This window comes from Pongo pygmaeus, chromosome 16 (assembly GCF_028885625.2).
Source record: "Pongo pygmaeus isolate AG05252 chromosome 16, NHGRI_mPonPyg2-v2.0_pri, whole genome shotgun sequence".
Lineage (NCBI taxonomy): Eukaryota > Metazoa > Chordata > Mammalia > Primates > Hominidae > Pongo > Pongo pygmaeus.
This window is the reverse complement of record NC_072389.2, coordinates 25,503,039-25,520,162: the sequence shown is the minus strand read 5'-3', so window position 1 is coordinate 25,520,162 and position 17,124 is coordinate 25,503,039. Positions and strand designations below refer to the sequence as shown.

The 17,124-nt window shown below is 43.9% G+C and overlaps 3 pseudogenes; 1 reads left to right on the top strand and 2 right to left on the bottom strand.

The window, feature by feature from the left end:
- Window positions 1–3,757, bottom strand: part of LOC134738205 (putative HERC2-like protein 3) — a 137,095-nt pseudogene extending 133,338 nt beyond the window's left edge.
- A 2,051-nt stretch (window positions 3,758–5,808) lies between these two features.
- On the bottom strand, window positions 5,809–8,539 carry LOC134738391 (E3 ubiquitin-protein ligase HERC2-like; annotated as a pseudogene).
- A 6,351-nt stretch (window positions 8,540–14,890) lies between these two features.
- On the top strand, window positions 14,891–15,447 carry LOC134738393 (COX assembly mitochondrial protein 2 homolog; annotated as a pseudogene).
- Window positions 15,448–17,124: the final 1,677 nt, after the last annotated feature.

Genomic DNA, 17,124 nt, shown 5'->3' with positions numbered 1-17,124 from the left:
GGGTAGACATTCCTGCACACTTTTTAGCTTCCTCTGCAGCAACAGACCATGAGGGCAAATAACAGCCACTCACAGCTGTTTCTACCTGATTCAGTCTCACTATCCTTCTTATTATTTTTTTTTAACGTCATCAGCTGTGTTGAATACTCCTCTCCTTTTTTTTTTTGAGACGGAGTCTCACTCTTGTCACCCAGGCTGGAGTGCAGTGGTGCGATCTCAGCTCACTGAAACCTCTGTCTCCTGGGTTTAAGCAATTCTCCTACCTCAGCCTCCTGAGTAACTGGGATTACAGGCACCTGTCACCACGCCCAGCTAATTTTTGCATTTTTAGTAGACATGGGGTTTCACCACATTGGCCAGGCTGGTCTCGAACTCCTGACCTCAGGTGATCCACCCGCCTCAGCCTCCCAAAGTGCTGGGATTACAGGCATGAGCCACCGCCTGGCCATCTCCTACTTTTTTAAAGAGAGAGTCTTGTTTTGTCACCCAGGCTGGAGTGCAGTGGTATGATCATGACTCACTGCAACCTCAACCTCCCAGGCTCAAGCGATCCTCCTACCTCAGCCTCCTGAGTATCTGGGACTCCAAGTATGTGCCACCATGCCTGGATAATTTTTGTGTATATTGTAGAGATGGGGTTTTGCCATGTTGCCCAGGCTAGTCTCAAACTCTTGACCTCAAGCAATCCACATGCCTCAACCTCCCAAAGTGCTGGGATTACAGGCATGAACCACTGTGCCTGGCCCTCTCCCACTCTTAATGGCACTTACAGTTCAAAAAAAATAATCTGCTAATCAGCAAAAAGCAAAGATTTTCTTACTGGCACATTCAATCTCGACAGGAGACAGCGGTGTGCTCATTGCTAAATAGGAAGCATGTAATCCGAGAAGCAGGCCCAGATTCCTCTCTGTGTCTATCAGAGGTGAAGAGAGACTTCCCAGATCTGGTATGGTGACAACTTCTTGGTCAGGCTGGAAAAATAAATTTCATCATCAATCTGAGGAAACAGAATTAATTAAAAACATAAAACCAAAAGGATAGCTCTGTCCTGCAACTGTACCGCCATGTGAGCCCAGGGATGCTCTGGGCGTTCTGCCTCCCCATAGTGTAATGAGTTGATGCTGCTGTGCCCAAGTAACAGCGGATACCACATAAACCCACATGCCCAATAAAGCAGGCAGCAACCGCATAGCCCTACTGTAGAAAAACTAAAGCACAGATACGTGATTTGGCTAGAATATTCCTTAGGAATCAGTTTCCAAAGTGACTGTACACCATGCTTCAGAAAGTATAATGAATTGTTACATGAATAAATAACCCACTGGGCAACAAAACTATGACAAGTATTCGATGACAAGTATTAGTGGACTGTGACCACACATGTAGAGGAAATGAAATTTATTCTGACAAAAATCAAACTCTGAAAAAAGCAAGAGTTCAACTTTTCCAGTCACAGAAGATATTTACAGCAAAGTTAATTCTCCCCTTCATAAAATGCTTTAAGCCCTGCCCTAATGGCATTTAATACATTTTATTACTTGCAGATACCTGGAAAGCTAATCCCAATATATAAATTCTATGTGTTTGTGAATACATAGTAAGGACAAATTTCTATTGTAAAGAATTACACTTCCACATAGTTCTTCCCAAAAAATACACACCTCAAGATAATAAGCCATTCCAAATTTCTACATAAGACCAAAGTGTAACCTCTTTTCTTGTGGAAAACTGTCTATATTTCTCACAAATTGAACATTTAAAAAACAATCTTTCAAGACCAGTACATCACAGATCTTAACATGAATAAATGTAAATTCATTTATGACAAAACTTCTAAAGGATTTTTATATTTATCCCTAATGCCCCCCAAAAGACCCAGATATCAGTACTTCTAGATCCAAATATTCCTATCACAAACACACAGAGGGTATCCCCTGCTATCCTCTGCATCATTCAAGGCATACAGCCTCACCTCCAAATATTGGCCAACACAAAATGCGTGCACGGATTCCTGGGTGTCTTCAAACTGCAAAGCAGCTTCCAAAGCTACCACTGGGTCTTCCCCTGCAAACTGAGCTGAAACAAAAGGAGAAAAAGCAACATGAGTTCAATTCAGCTTGCCTGGAGAGCTGTAGGAGAAATAGTGAGTAGGAAATAAGTTAGGCGCTTAACTCAAAAGTGAGGGTTACCAGAGTATAATGACCTCCCACTGTCTCCCAGGGTTGCCTGGGCCGACTCAGAACTTGAAATGAGTTCCAAGTATTAAAACAAAAATGCATAATGAAAGCAAATTCTTCAAATGTGCTCAATTTGTTGATAAGACAGACACCAAAGCCACAGATACATTAAAGTATGCGGGGGCTGGCACAAAACTAAAGAAATCATTTATAAGCCAAATACTCTGCTTAGAATGATACAGGCTGTAACTTTTAACCAGGAAATAAGAAGTGTAATCTTACCAAGAATACTATTTCCTGTTAACGACTGTGTCTGGAAGTCCTTTATATCATATACTTTCCCGTCAATCACAGTCCAGAAGCCTCCATCTTTATTATGGTTCTTCAAATCAGCTTTGCGTATAAGTGTCACTTCCTCATTATTTCTACAGTTCTGACCTGTAAAAAATGACTCTGTATATACAGAAACCAGAATCAGTCCATCGATCAATCAACAGGTAAAATGAAAAGAACAAACTGTGTGAAAGAACTACAAGCAGAAATAAACAAATCCACAATCACAATGGGAGAAATACATATCTAGCTCTGAAACTAATACCACACATACAAATTCTATTAAATATAGAATGCTTTAAAAAAAAATCTAGACAGCATGAATATCAAATCTGGCCATGCCAGGCCACAGAGCAAATCTCAACAGATTTCAAAGAAATAAAGTTACAGAGCATGTGTGCTGACTACAATGCAGTTAAATTAGAAATAGGTTTTCAAAAATTCATTCAAAATAAAATAAAAATGACTCTGTATATACAGAAAATAAAAATATTCATTCACATATTTGAAAATTACAAAATACACTTATAAGTAACCCAAAATTCTAAGAAAAAATGACTATGAAAATTAGAAAATGTGTTCAATTAATAATCAAAATACTGCAGATCAAAATTGGTGACATACAACTAAATGCATGCTTGAGGGCATTTACGCCTTTAAATGTGTGTATTAGAGGGAAAAAGCTAAAAAAGAAAAGAAACACCAAATCAATAAAAGTCTATTATTTCATAAAAATACTCAAAAAAAGAAAACCTGAGTGGTGGTCACCTATGCAAGTGCTAGGATACCAACTCAATATTACCAAAAATAGTTAAAGGGAGGTGGCAGTTCAAGAAGTCAAGCTTAGACTATGTCCTTCCTGTACACATTGTACCTCCTGCTAACCAGACAGCAGAGGGCAAGGTTGGTGGGGATTTTATAGAGGACACGCAGCACATGAATTCCCTGGTCTAGTTCACAGAACTAAAGCGGGAGCCACCGAGCACTACAGGCCTCCTGAGCCAACAGAAAGCAGGCAGCATGACTCCAGACATAACACCACCCCAACGAGACTGAATCCAAATCCAACCAAACCTCTAGATCTAACCAGCAGATTAATGGAACTAACAGAAGAACATGTTGGTCTAGAATAAGAGAAAGCAATCAACCAAACTCAGAAAATGTGAAGTTCTCCAAAATAACCAACCTGCTTTTTTGAAAAAGAAAACGGTATGATCAGAGACAGGGAGAGGAGGGCCTGGAGCCATGCTGTTTGGAGAAAGAGACTAGAAGCATATGTCAAGCAATGCCAACACAGAGAACGTGCTCAGGTCGTAATTCAAAATTACCACCTAAAAAAGGCATTTTTGAGATAGTCCAGGAAAATGTAACATGGGCCGCATGTTAGGTTAAGGAATCACTGTTAATCTTACAGACAGGATAATGATATTGTAGAGTTTTTTTTTAAATCCTTAAGAGGTAAAATGCCTTAAAATGTTTTAAAGACAGAGTTATGCTTTAAAATAATCCAATCAGCCAGGCACGGTGGCTCATGCCTGTAATCTCAGCACTTTGGGAGGCCGAGGCGGGCAGATCACGAAGTCAGGAGATCGAGACCGTCCTGGCTAACACAGTGAAACCCCATCTCATACGACGCCGTATTACCGCATTTAACAGGTATAATGAAGCAACTTGAACAGGCTATTTTTCCATTTCCATTGCATTTCAACAGAGCCCATTAAAAAGTAGTATAAATGGCCCTTAAATACTAATATATTTTAAAATGCTCAAACTATATCGGGGTCACCACTTTGTGCTTTAGCAGGCAAAATCCCAAAAGCCCACACACAAGGCTGGGAGGCCAGCAGCCCTATTGGTGGTGAGAGAAATCAAGATGTACAGGAGCAATCTGGTGACAACCAGCCCACACTAGATGCATCCCCACCTGTGCATGTGCACAGGCACACATGCGTGCACACATGGAGGACATGTGTTCCAGGTCAGGCCTTGCAGAACTATTTTTGTTGTTGTTGTTGTTGTTTGAGATGGAGTTTCACTTTTGTTGCCCAGCCTGGAATGCAGTGGTGTGATCTCGGCTCACTGCAACCTCTGCCTCCCAGGTTCAAGGGATTCTCCTGCCTCAGCCTCCCGAGTAGCTGGGATTATAGGCATGCACCACCATGCCCCGCTAACTGTTGTATTTTTCAGTAGAGATGGGGTTTCTCCAAGTTGGCCAGGCTGATCTCCAACTCCCAACCTCAGGTGATCCACCCACCTTGGCCTCCCAAAGTGCTGGGATTACAGGCGTGAGCCACCACACCCGACCCTCAGCACTATTTGTATAGCAACACTGTGGCAATAAGCCCAAGTGTCCACCAATAAGAGACTCACTAAAGAAAGATACATAAAAGACACATCCACACACTGAAGACTAAGCTGCTTTATGAAAACAAAGAGCGACACTCTGATAAAGTACTCCAGTATATATGGTTAGTTAAAAAAAACAAGCAGCACAAGTAATGCAACATGCTACCACTAGCGTACTCATTCCAGAGAACAAGGAGGTTACCGAGGAGACTGAAAAGTCAGAGGCAGCAGGTGGGAAATGGGTGGAAGGGGTGGGTGGGGAAGCAACAGTGTGTCTCTGCCTAGGTTTGATTTTTGAACCATGTGACTGTATTCCTTTTTTTTTTAATGACTGTAAAACAAAATAAATGCTCTTCATACTAGAAATAAAATGTTAGCAAAATCTGCATTCAAAACTAGGATTACTGTTCTACACTGACAAAGTTCACTACCATTAGCAAAGGCAGTTTTCTCATTGACATAATGAGATACAACAGTGTGCATGGGGTCCTCAGCGGGCCTGCACCCTACAGGTGCTCCACACATGCAAATCACTACTATTACCATTACTATTACACAACAGATATAATATATAATTATACTGTCACTACTATAACCAGCATTACATACTAAGACAGCCCACGTTCAGAGTATAAAGAAGGCTGTGGAACCCCCTGCAGAAGGTGGGAGGGCCTGGGGCTGTGCATAAAGGGGAGCTCTCTGGGGCTGTGCCAACTGAACCTGGAACCTGGGCCCCCAGGTTGGGTCCCCAGGCCTGTGTGCCTCAGCTTGCTCATCATTCACTCTCAACACGGATAACACCTTCAACTGCAAACACATTTAAAAACCACAGGCCAGCTCCCGCTACCAATACCAGAAAAAGCAAGTCTCCACACAGGCCCAGGATGAGAGCCTACAAGTGGTACTAGCTACAAAACACATGGAGAACACGGTTCTTGCACACACACCTTATGAGATGTTGGAGAGCTACATGGCGGAGGCATCTACAGGGTGTAGCCAGATGGTCTAAATGGGCCAAGACAACAACTGCCATTTCTTGCAGATCAATGGCAAGCTCGTTGTCTTGTGGAAGGGTGAGGTACCTCAGGAAACTCTCACTGGGGCTCAGAGGGCCAGACAAAAGCTAGAAGGGAAAAGTAAACAAACATTCAGAAATGGTGGGAAAAATTAAAGTAACACAGTTAGCCTTTACCCACTCTTTATATTTTGGTATTGACTCATTTGACCCATCAAATGAAATGCTGATGATACAGTTATACTATACAGCTATGTATTTGTGCAGCACATAAACTGTGTAAATGTCTAAATTTGCGGTATACATGTACACAACATTGACTGTGCATGTATACATTTATGATACCACAGGTAAGTTGAATCCACACAGATTACTAACATGAGCAAACCACCCTACAGGCCTAGGACCCCCGGAGAAAGGCAGAAGCACCTCTGTGGGAACCCAGCACAGCATCTCAAGCTGGCCTTGAAATCTAAAACCAAAACCTTTATTTTAATCTAAACGTTGCCCACTCTGGAGAACACCTACTTTCATTTGCAAATTAAATCATAGTTCTAATTCTTCTAAAGGCAGAAGAGCCCTATTATCATTAGGTTAAAGACTACCAAATAATAGAAAAATTAAAACAAGGCATGATATTGAAATGCCTAAGACTTTCCCAAAAAGACACAAAATCCAACTTGTACTTGACCTGTAAAGACCAGCAGTCCTGGAGGTTTACGCCCAGGGCCCCACACGCCTGCTCCTCCCCCAGCTCGGCGTCCACACCTGTTAAGGGGGGAGCTGGTACTAAACAGAGTGACAGCTCAGGTGACACACCCTGCACAGAGCCCAGTACATAGGAAGGGCCAACAAAGCAAGTCACTATTTTCATTGTTCTTTTCTGGTATTGTTTTAAAAGTGCGTGTTTCAAGCTTGGTTCTGTGCTGACAAGGGAGTCGGTGCTCACTGATCTGAGTCTTCTCCACAAACAAGTGGCTTCCCAACCTGTCTTATCTGACTCGCTGCTGTTACCACCACACACACACACACGCCAGAGAAAAACACTGCCGTGGACACGCACGCTGGTCTTGCTTTAAAAATAACTAGACTCGAGTGCCACCTAAACACAAAGTTCCATCATGACACTCACATGCTTGTTGCCCTCGGAGTGGGGTGTATCCTTCCTGCAAATGATGCTCTGGAACCTTTGCAGAAGGGCAAAAGCAGGGCGCTGGTGCCCTGGGCGGAACGCTCATTGTCAGTCTCCTGTGCTCCGCTGTCCCACAGCTGAAGCAACAACAGGATGGCAGACAACATTTGGCTAAAGGAGAAAACATATTTATTCTTAGTAAAAACAGGTTAACTTTTTTTTTTCATGGTTGATCAAAAATAAAAGCAAACAGCTAGATAGAAGTGAAGCAATACTTGGGATATGAAAGGAAATGAAAGTAAAGCCATGGTAATTAAATCACTGAATTGACACCAAGATTTTAGCACAAGTCATTGCCTTCTGCTGATAGGAAAGACCAGTTAAGAAGCTCAAAGAGCACGTTTACATGGAAGTTCTAGGATCTTAAACTCGGAATAAAAATAATTAAATGAGGAAAACTGAAAGAAAAAAAAAAGAACAGTTCCCAGGCTAGAAAACTGAGCATAAAAAAGGAAGTGAAAAAAAGGTAAAGAGAGAGCGAGCTCTGGGACATGGTTCTCTGGTTACAGAGCACCACATCTGCTGCGGTCACACACGATTCAGTGAAATGCACACAATGCAACAGGTATTTGGACACAGAGGTGCTTCCCCGAAGCATTCCCAGTCTGCGGCAGCCCTCACCTCAACGTGCCTCTCTGCACAGCCAGCTCCAGCAGGATGGCCAGGGCCAAGTTCTGGTCCTGCAGGGGGATGCTTCCTGGCCCTTTGGTGGCTGGCATTCCATGAACATCCCTGAAATGAAAACAGTGGATGCAGGAACAAAGCGACCTCTAGAAAGACAGCATGCTTACAATCACACTAACACATTTACTACATGCTCCCTCCCAAGGAAGGATATATTTTTAATATTTAGAATCAAGTTTCTGAGACTTGCTACTCAAATTTTTCAGAGATTTTTAAAGTATACAATTAACTCACAGAAATGTATTTATTCATTCAGATGCTATTACAGTAGACGACATACTCCAAGTGTGTGAAGCATAAAATAATTTATCTCATTATCCAAAACATGAGTAGGAGAATATCTAGCTATCTTTTCCAGTTTCAATGACGTGTAAGACTATGCCAGTATCTACCTCCTCCTACAGAATTAGAGAACCAATTTCTAAAACCACCTGAGGATCTGGAGGCAAAATGTCTACACTAATTTCTATCTCTGATCAAAGATTACCTGGTTGCTTACTCCACACCCAGCTCTCCAGGATTGACTTGGCCCTATATACAGGTGCAGGAGTTTCATCTTTTTTCTCTTTGTCATCCAGATCTTCTTTCTTTGTTCCACTTGATTCGACACTATCATCTGCAGAATTAAAATTTTTTTCATCTGTAATCGCTTTTCAGAATGTCATACCATTAGTCAGTCTCTGCAAATGTCCCTCCCCGAAGTTACAACATCATTAACTGTATGTTTGACAACTTAAAAATAAAATACATCAATCATACCTCTAACAGATCCAGTATAATTTTCATAAACAAACCAATAAATCGGCCGGGAGTGGCGGCTTACGCCTGTAATCCCAGCACTCTAAGAGGCCGAGGTGGGTGGATCATGAGGTCAGAAGATGGACACCATCTTGGCTAACACGGTGAAACCCCGTCCCTACTAAAAATACAAAAAATTGGCCAGGTATGATGGTGGATACCTATAGTTCCAGCTACTCGGGAGGCTGAGGCAGGACAATGGCATGAACCCGGGAGGCAGAGCTTGCAGTGAGCCGAGATGGCACCACTGCACTCCAGCCTGGGCAAAAGAGCAAGACTCCATCTGAAAAAAAAAAAAAAAAAAAGAAACCAATATATCAAATTATTTAAAGCCTGTCTTCCAAAATCATATTTCATTAACTTCCTAGTAGATTTCACAACTGAGAAACTTAGTCTTTGATATTTACCTACTTCAATTTCACACCAATTGCTTTTATCCAGTGAGTCCCAGTGCTTGTGTATCCATGGGAAAAGGGAGGGTGTAGAAAAGGAGTACGATTCAAAAATCTTTTAACTCTTTACAAGGCCCTACTCCACTGCCAACTGGGAAGCACTGCTATGCACTGTCACTGTCACTGATAGCATCATTCAAGAGCACTGGGACACAAAGGAAAAGCTGAGAAAAATGACTTTAGGCCACTGACAATGTAAAGTTTCAGTCAAAAACAACTGTCATAAAACTCCTTACATAGTAAGCAAAGAGAAGAGAGAACTAACCTTACCCTTGAAGTCTAAACACCTTCCATCACAGAAGGCTGTGACTAAATGTCTAAACAACATAATTAGAAAAATGTATCTCAATCGGTGAAAGACAATGTCCCATCCAGATTACAAATAATGACTATCTAAAAATCTCGAAGGAAACAGTTCCTCTGTTTACAACACTTCTGACACCAAATGTATGGACTTTTGCACCAAGCAATTCTCCAGTTCTCTGCGACACCCAGCTGTGTGTCCCACAGTGCAATTCAATTCTGAAACTAACTACCTAGAATTAGGACAGACACCGCAGGTTAATAACAGGAGAGAAAAGGTACAATGCTGAAAACAATATCTAAAGAACTAATGGCTGAAAACTTCCTAAGTTCAGCGAATGACACAAACCTAGGCAGATTGAAGAATCTGTGCAAAGCCCAGACAAGATAAATCCAAAGGAAGCCATGACGAGGCACATCATAATCAACCGCTAAACTCTAAGGACAAAACCGTTTCAAAAGTGCCACAGAAAGTAGATATAGAAGAATGTCTTGTGTGGCCTGAAATTAAGGCTAAATATTACGTGCTGCCTTGACGTCGGTAAAATCAAGAAAGCCTCAAATGGCCTAACCACAAGGTCTCCCCCGAGCTCTGCTCCCACGGATAAGATCCCAAAGCCAAACAACTCTCCTTATCGCAGAGACCCGACCCCAGCCTGCTCATCCCTGCCGGCCCAGAGTTATTCAAACAAGCCAATCACATCTTCCCATGGAAGATGTCTTAGCCAAATGAAATGGTATTCCAAATGAAATACCATTCAGCAATAAAAAGAACTATTAATACACGGAACAACAATAAATCTCATACATCTAACTAGGAGTAAATGAAGATGGTTTCAAAACATTACTTAAAATATGGTTCCACTCACATGACATTCTCAAAAAGAATACCCTATACTGATGGAGAACAGATCAGTGGTTGCCAGGGTACGAGGCCAGGGAACATGTGATAAAAAGGAGAAGCACAAGGGAGCTTTTGGGGTGATGAAAATTCTCCATCCTGATGATGATGGGGGTTACATGAATCTATAGAGGTCAAAATTTACTGAACTAGATACCACAATAAAATAAATTTCATATAAGTTTTTTAATAAAAAAAAAAAGTTGGCTGGGTGTGGTGGCTCACACCTGTAATCCCAGCACTTTGGGAGGCTGGGGTGAGCAGATCACAAGGTCAGGATTTCGAGACGAGCCTGGCCAACACGGTAAACCCCGTCTCTACTAAAAATGCAAAAATTAGCCAGGTGTGGTGGCACGCGCCTGTAATCCCAGCTACCTGGGAGCCTGAGGCAGGAGAATCGCTTAAACCTGGAAGGCGGAGGTTGCAGTGAGCTGAGATCACGCCACTGCACTCCAGCCTGGACCACCAAGTGAAACGTCATCTCAAAACAAAACAAAACAAAAAACAAAGAAAATATCTAGGTCTAGGTAGGACAGCTGGAATACAGTCTGGTGGAATCATGTCAGAGCAGCGAGCTGGGTCTGGAGGGCTGGAGTAGGGTATGGCCCCACTCTAGGAAGGAACTAGGAAACGCATCCTGGGTGAAGCAAGAGCAGAGTCCCGTTCTGCAACAGATTAGCATTTATCCTGATCTGAGAAACTACATGCAAATTTAATACGTCTCACTTAGCCTCTTATTTTCCTTAACAACATGGAAAATGAGAGAACAAACAATTCAGAAGTTTAAGACATGAAATACATTTAATTCAGAAATCATACACAGAAAGGTAGGAAATAAATGGGGGGAAAAAGCAGCTAATGAAAAGTGAAAATGCGCCAGGTGCAGTGGCTCACACCTACGATCCCAGCACGCTGGGAGGCCAAGGCGGGCGGATCAATTGAGGTCAGGAGTTTCAGACCAGCTTGGCCGACATGGTGAAACTCCAACTCTACTAAAAATACAAAAATTGGCCCAGCGTGGTGGCAACCACCTGTAATTCCAGCAGCTCGAGAGGCTGAGGCAGGAGAACTGCTTGAACCTGGGAGGCAGAGGCTGCAGTGAGCCAAGATCATGCCACTGTACTCCAGCCTGGGCAACAGAGCAAGACCCTGTCTCAGAAAATAAAATAAAATATTCATAGTCTTAATAATGGAAAATAAAAACATTTACTGAATGCCAAAAAAATCTCCCTAAAAACCCCAATCAGTTGTGATCTACATAAAGAACAATTATGCTCTGCTTTCTAACCACAATTTTAAAGAACAAAAATATTCATCAAATGTGGGCCGGGTGCGGAGGCTCACGCCTGTAATCCCAACACTTTGGGAGGCCGTGGCAGGCGGATCATGAGGTCAGGAGTTCAAGACCAGCCTGGCCAATATGGTGAAACTCTGTCTCTACTAAAAACACAAAAATTAGCTGGGCGTGGTGGAGGGCACCTGTAATCCTAGCTATTCAGGAGGCTAAGACAGAGAACTGCTTGAACCCGGGAGGCGGAGGTTGCAGTAAGCCAAGAACAGGCCACTGCACTCCAGCCTGAGCGACAGAGCAAGACTCCCTCTCAAGAGGAAAAAACAAACAAACCGAAAATTCATCAAATGTAATAAATAAAACATATACTTTGGATTTTTCCATGTATTTAGCTTTTCTTAGAGCATCTTTTAGAATTATAAAAACACTTCGGGAAACGTTTTAATTTATTAACAAATACTGGAGGGCTAGGAAGAAGAGGTTAAAACTTTTTAAAATATACACAATGAATTACGCATATGTGAAAAAAAGAAAAAAGGGTTGCTGACTCCTGTCATGGAAGGCACTGTCGTATGGACACTCTTAGCCTCAGCATCCAGAGGTCCAGAAAGGGAAAATTTCAAGTCAGAGAGAATTCTATATATACCACTTATTTGGAAACTTCAGCCCTTAAGATCCCAGCATCATGACCTCAGTTTCAACACAATTGTCCTTAGACCTTGTATTGGTTACAAATACAAAACAAACAGCTCAACTGAACTAACTCTTGTCTCTCCAGAAACACAAACACAAAACCTCATAAAATGAGTGAGTTTCTAGCGGCCGTAATTACTGCAACTTCTCCAATTTTCCCCTCCACAGTTAACTAAACAGCTCAAAAACTATCAATAACAAACAACAGTCACCATGATATGGTTAGGAGTGTGGCAGATTTCTTAACCAGTAATAATAAATAGGAAAAAAATTTTGCCTATTAATAAATCTCAAGTTTCGTGCACTTGCAAGAAACTAATTAAAAGGCAGCCGTGCACAATCTACAAAAACAGCCATAAAGACTGTTACATTTTAAGTCATAGGAAACAAACCTGCTCCTCTAATATAGCAAGATACAACTGACTTCCCCTTACATACCCTAAAAAAAAGACTTACATGAGAAATATAAACATGGAAGCAGAAATACACCAAGAAAAAGACATGTCAAGCCCCACCTGTATATGTTTTCAACCATACGGTGTCAAGGCGAGCCTGGGCAGCCAAACACAAAGATTCAGAGGGTATTCTTTTCTCCAGCTTCCTCCCAGTTCTCAGGCCTGCAAGTAAATATACATGTTGAAGACCTGACGCTTTTTAATAGTTTACAAAGACACTCCCGAAAGGTTTAATGCAGAAAAAAAAAAGACAGAGAACAGAAAGATGGGAAAGAAGAGCTCGGGGAGGGGAATGAAGGGGAGAGAGGGAAAGAGGGAAGAGATGGAGGGAGAGGGAAGTGGGGAAGGGAAAGCCTCCTTCCAAGGTAGGCAGGGTGTGCCTGGTTTCTCAGGAGGCCAAATCACAATGTCATCCCCCTGCCCTCAAATCCAAAAGGTACACACACACATGACAGGAAGTCCATCGTTTTTTGTTTTGTTTTGAGATGGAGTCTCCCTCTGTAACCCAGGCCTGAGTGCAGTGGCACCATCTCAGCTCACTGCAAACTCCGCCTCCCGGGTTCACACCATTCTCCTGCCTCAGCCTCCCGAGTAGCTGGGACTACAGGCGCCCGCCACCACGCCGGCTAATTTTTTCTATTTTTAGTACAGATAGGGTTTCACCATGTTAGCCAGGATGATCTGGATCTCCCGACCTCGTGATCCGCCCGCCTCGGCCTCCCAAAGTGCTGGGACTACAGGCTTGAGCCACGGCGCCTGGCCAGGAAGCCCACTGTTTGAACGACAAACGACAGCAGCATGAATCTGCCGCTTTACCCCACAGCAGGGCGCCTGCGTGAAACAAATTACTAAAAAGGATCACCTGCAGAAAAACCCACAGCCACCACCACTCAGAGATGGAGAGAGACCCGAGGCTGCCCCGCGGGCGGTCCGCGCAGGCCCCTAGTTCGCCCGCCCGCCCGCCCAACCCCGCGCCCTCACCTCCTCCGACGCTGGCAGCCCCGGTGCCCCAGGCCAGGACCTGACGCGCAGGGCCCGGCCGCCTCGCCCCGCTGCCTTGCGGACACAGCCTCCCAGCAGCCGCTGGCTCAGGCGGCGCCAGGGATCCTGACGCCTCTCGCGACCCCCGCTACCCGCGCTTATGGCCAATCGCAAGGCGGCTCCGTGGGCGCAGCCAATGGGGAAGAGGAGCCCTTCGCCGCTCCTCCGGACTCTCCCGCTCCTGCAATCCGGTTTATCTTCCTACTTGGAGCTCACCGGCTGCGGCCAGGGGCAGCCGCAGGCGCCGGAAGGCGGGATTTCCGCCGCACGCACGCACACCCGCTCTCCTACGGGAGTCAGTTTCTCACCACCTGAATTATTTGAACTTAGCACCACTAAAAGTGGAGCAATCAGGGGCAGAGTGTTTCCAGACTTCGTGTAATAGAAATCACTGACACCATCTATTTTTTTTTTTTTTTTTTTTGAGACAGAGTCTCACTGCCTCGCCGAGACTGGAGTGCAGTGGCGTGATATCTGCTCATTGCAACCTCCACCTCCCGGGTTTAGGTGCCTCAGCCTTCTGAGTAGCTGGGATTACAGGCATCTGCCACCACACCCGGCTAATTTTTGTATTTTCAGTAGTGACGAAGTTTCATCATGTTGGCCAGGCTGGTCACGAACTCCTCACCTCTGGTGATCTGCCCGCCTCAGCCTCCCAAAGTTCTGGGATTACAGGTGTGAGCCACCGTGCCCGGCCTATTTCATATTTTAAATATTAGAAAAGTAGAACTTGGCCAGGTGTGGTGGCTCACACCTGTAGTCTTAGCACTTTGGGAGGCTGAAGTGGGAGGATCGCTTGAGCCCGGGAGTTCAAGACCAGCCTGGGCAACATGACAAGACCCTGTCTATTCAAAAAATAAAATTAGCCAGGTAAGGTGGCACGTGCCTGTGGTCCCAGCTACTCGGGAGGCCGAGGCAGGAGAATCGCTTGAACCCCGGAGGCGGAGGTTGCAGTGAGCCGAGATCGTGCTACTGCACTCCAGCCTGGGAGACAGAGCCAGACTCCGTTTCAAAATAATAATAATGATAATAAGTTTGGGCGGTGGAGGGCCACCCCCGGGCATTGGCCACCTGTGGAATGACCTGGCTTTTGGCTCCCTGGCAGCCAGCTTCTGGGTCAGGCATCTTCGTTGGTGACTGCCCCTTCAGCTCTCCTCGTGTGGCCGTGAGTGGTGTGGCACTGCCGTGACCCATCATCTTGTCTTAAAGATGCATCCTGACTTTCCTCCACACTCGCACACTCAAGAATGCAACATCGTGATTAACTTGCTAAAAGAATATCACAAAAATCATAGCATTTGAAAATTTTTTGGTCATTGCAATGATCTTGATCAGGCAATGAGAAAATAAATGCTTGAAGAATGAGTACATGGAAAAGAAGACCAAGAGCAGAGAGTATGGCAATTCGATGCAAAAGAGACTTTTTTTTTTTTTTTTTTGAGACAGAGTCTTGCTCTTTCACCAGAGCAAGTGCAGTGGCTCAATCTTGGCTCACTGCAACCTCCGTCTCCTGGGTTCAAGCAATTCTCCTGCCTCAGCCTCCCATGTAGCTGGGACAACAGGCGTGTGTCACCACACCCAGCTAATTTTTGTATTTTTAGTAGAGACAGGGTTTCACCATGTTGGCCCTGGCCAGGATGGTCTCGATCTCTTGACCTTGTGATCTGCCTGCCTCAGCCTCCCAAAGTGCTGGGATTACAGGTGTGAGTCGCCGTGTCCAGCCGTAAAAGAGACTTTTTAATTCTCCAGAGGAATCTGAAAAATAAAGTGCATTTTCACTGGATGCTGAGAGAAGACCAAAAGACTATGGGTTGGCCCGGGCACAGTGGCTCACGCCTGTAATCCTAGCACTTTCGGAGGCCGAGGTGGGTGGATCACCTGAGGTCAGGAGTTCAAGACCAGCCTGACCAATATGGTGAAACGCTGTCTTTACTAAAAATACAAAAATTAGCCAGGCATGGTGGTGTGGGCCTGTAATTCCAGCTACTCGCAGGCTGAGGCAGGAGAATCTCTTGAACCCAGGAGGCAGAGGTTGCAGTGAGCCGAGATCACGCCACTGCCCTCTGCACTCCAGCCTGGGTGAGAAAGCAAGACTCCGTCTCAAAAATAAAAAAAAAAAAAAAGAAAAAGAAAACGCAGAGTGCATAGCACATGGTAGATAGATACTGACACTGCACTGAGTCTCTTATACACATCGTCTCATTTTACTCTCACAAAACCCCAGGAGTTTGGTATCTTTATTCTAATTTTAAAGATGAGAAACTGAGGCTCAAAAATATTAGGGATATGTCCAAGGTAACGCAATGAGTAATTTGTAGATCTGAAATGCAGACAGATCTCTCATTCTGAGCCAAGTGCTTCGACAGCACAGAAGGTAGAGGAACTAAAGTTCCCTGTGGAGTTGTGGGATGCTTGCTGAAGGTAGATCATTTGGTGTGGAAACCAAAACACAAATGTCATTAGCGGGAGTAAGGGAGGGAGGAGGAGGGAGGGGAGTAGAGGATTTCATTGCGGGCTGAAGGAAGAGCATGCTAAAGATGTTAATTTGTGAAAAAAAAACTTGGCAGTTTTAGTAATTTACTGTTGTGAGGAGAAATAAATTTAGAGTATGAATGGTGTGGCGGCAGATCATATGAGAGGTATAGTGAAAATTTACAGAATCTGCTGACCCCAACATCAACAAAATTAATGAGGCCCAACTCTGTACCTGCCATGACCAAGTTTTAAATTTTTCTGTAGATAGGCTGTTCCTTCCAAAGCTTAGAGATTAAGCATATATATATATATATATATATATACATAATTTTTTTTTGAGACGGAGTCTCGATCTGTAGTCCCAGGCTAGAGTACAATGGCACGATCTTGGCTCCCTACAGCTTCCGCCTCCAGGATTCAAGCGATTCTCCTGCATCAGCCTCCTGAGTAGCTGGGATTACAGGCACGTGCCACCATGCCTAGCTAATTTTTGTATTTTTAGTAGAGATGGGGTTTCATCATGTTGGTCAGGCTGGTCTTGAACTCCTGACCTCATGATCTGCCCGCCTCAGAATCCCAAAGTGCTGGAGTTACAGGCATGAGCCACTGTGCCCGGCTGCATTTATATATTTTTAATTGAAGCCACTAGACCTCAGCATGTGGTCTAAACAAAGCCTGTTCTCCTAGTTCAGTCCATTTTCCATGATATCAGGTTCTCCAAAGGATGAACCCAAGAGGTTCCTGTTAGCTGAAGACGAAGTGAAAGGCTCACAATGACATGCAAATTTAGTAGAGCAAAGAATACGCATTTATAGTAGAATAATACATGAATTTTTTTCTTTCTACCATACAAAAAAAATAATGCTTACAATGCAGGTACATTAATTTTATATTAAAAATATTCTTAGGTTGACCTCTGATGTTTTGCTTTTGCACCTGCAGTAAGCCTTAAGGCATTTGGCATTCCC